The sequence below is a fragment of the Pteropus alecto genome, unplaced genomic scaffold (genome assembly GCF_000325575.1).
Source record: "Pteropus alecto unplaced genomic scaffold, ASM32557v1 scaffold75, whole genome shotgun sequence".
In the NCBI taxonomy this organism is placed as follows: domain Eukaryota; kingdom Metazoa; phylum Chordata; class Mammalia; order Chiroptera; family Pteropodidae; genus Pteropus; species Pteropus alecto.
Window position 1 is genome coordinate 16,958,900 of NW_006440638.1, and position 1,836 is coordinate 16,960,735.

The 1,836-nt window shown below is 41.0% G+C and overlaps 1 protein-coding gene across 4 annotated transcripts in view; it reads left to right on the forward strand.

The window, feature by feature from the left end:
- Positions 1–1,836, forward strand: part of CADPS (calcium dependent secretion activator) — a 456,128-nt gene that overhangs the window by 198,389 nt on the left and 255,903 nt on the right. The gene's annotated exons all lie outside the window — the stretch shown is intronic.

A 1,836-nucleotide genomic window follows, 5' to 3' on the forward strand; every position in this document is an offset into this window, starting at 1 on the left:
TAGAGAAAGTGGGAGACACTGAGAAGCCAGGGAAATTCGTCAAGAAGTGCGAGCCGCTGATCATCTTCCTTTCTGGGCACAGATGATAGACCAAGATCACACATCCATATCAGAGAGAGATGCCATCCCATCTGGCGCATTCTCGTCTGAATTTTTAATGCCCTGTTGTGGTCCATGTCAAAAATACAGTCAGCGTGGGCTACCCTAATAACACTAAAGTCAGCCACCATTTTCTAGGGTCTACTGCATGCCAAGCACTGGGCCAACCACTTTATATCCATTGTCTCAGTGAATCCTCATGACAACCTTAGCTAGAGTTGTTATCCTGATCATTCAGATGAAGCACAGAGAGGTTAAGTAGCTTATCCAAAGTAACACAGCTACTAAGTGGCAGAGCCAGGTTAAGGACACACCCATTGCTATTATTTCTTAGGGAGGGCCCTGGCACTGCTACGGCCTCCCCAGAAAAAAAAAAATCATCCAATCGTAACAGGTGACAAAGGGTAGATATTTCTTTGCCCATCAGTGGAGGCTCTCTCTGTGAAATCAATCCACGTATACAGGAACAAAGTGAGGGCACTGAGTTATTTAATTGTCAGGACCAGTTAGAAAACTGAATTGGGCATTTAAGAAGAAAGCCAAGATAACATAGAGCAAAAGAGCACTCGATTCTTTTCCACTTAAGGTACTTATTGCAGAGCAAAAGAGCTTTAATTTGAGAAGGGCAGACTGCATTTCAAATGGCTGGCACACTCTCCTAGCCACGGCATCTAAGGTACTTTCCTGAACCTGACTGAGACTCAGGTTTCCCACCAATAAAATGGGATAATAATGGCATGTACTTCATAAAGTTGTTTCACATGTGGAATTTCCCAGACTGTTCTGTGGAATGTTTTCAGTGACATAATTGTGTGAAAGACAAAACTAAATGCAGTCAAATAGGCTTATTTACTTTAGAATATCTCAGAATCTTTAGTATGTTAATATGTATTACAATTTCAGGAGGGAGCAGCAACTCCTGACCCCAGAGTCCTTTTCCTGGGAGAGTGCACATTAATATCTGTTTCTTGGGATCCTTTAGAAAAGGCTATAACACAGGTCATGGGGTACCCAGGCTTACCATAGACATCAATATATACTAATCTCTTCTCTTTTGTGCCCAAATTGTTCAATAACCATACCTGCTCTTGCTAGATTTAAGCTTCATGGAGACAAGGACTGGGTCTGTCTTGTTCCTTTTTGTATTCCAGTGTCTTGGGATATCAAGACATCTGTAGAAATTTGATAAATGAATGAATATATGAGTGAACCAATGAATAAATGAATGAAGCTTAGTGTAGACTAGCCTGGTCATCTTCACTGTCAGCATTCTTTGCTGGTTCTGGTTGCATTCAATGAGGCCAGTGGGAGAACTCAAGTGCCTCTTTGAAACTTAGAGGCATTTGAGAAACTTGGAGATGGTTCTATTAGAGTTTTCCCTTTTCAGTTTTACCTTATGCGAGCATCATATCTTCTGACAGAATTCCCAACTAAAGTTGTGAATAAAGTCCCTAATCAAATGATTTTGTTGCTTCTCAGTGAAGTAATTCCTTTGTATATGTATTTTGAACTGACATTTCTGAGTGTTTCCAGTGGGTTTGCAGCTGGATCTGAAGTCTTGGACTTCCAAAGGAATCAAATAAAAACATCTTGTTGGAACTTAAAAACAACGCTGAGGATACGATGTTTCCCACATGTGCCTATTGGCAAGTGGTGATGGATGGACCACTGGCCAGTGCTGTGACTGTTTTCAGGTGGTTTTAGAATAGGATTTCCAACTGTGGACATTATATATAT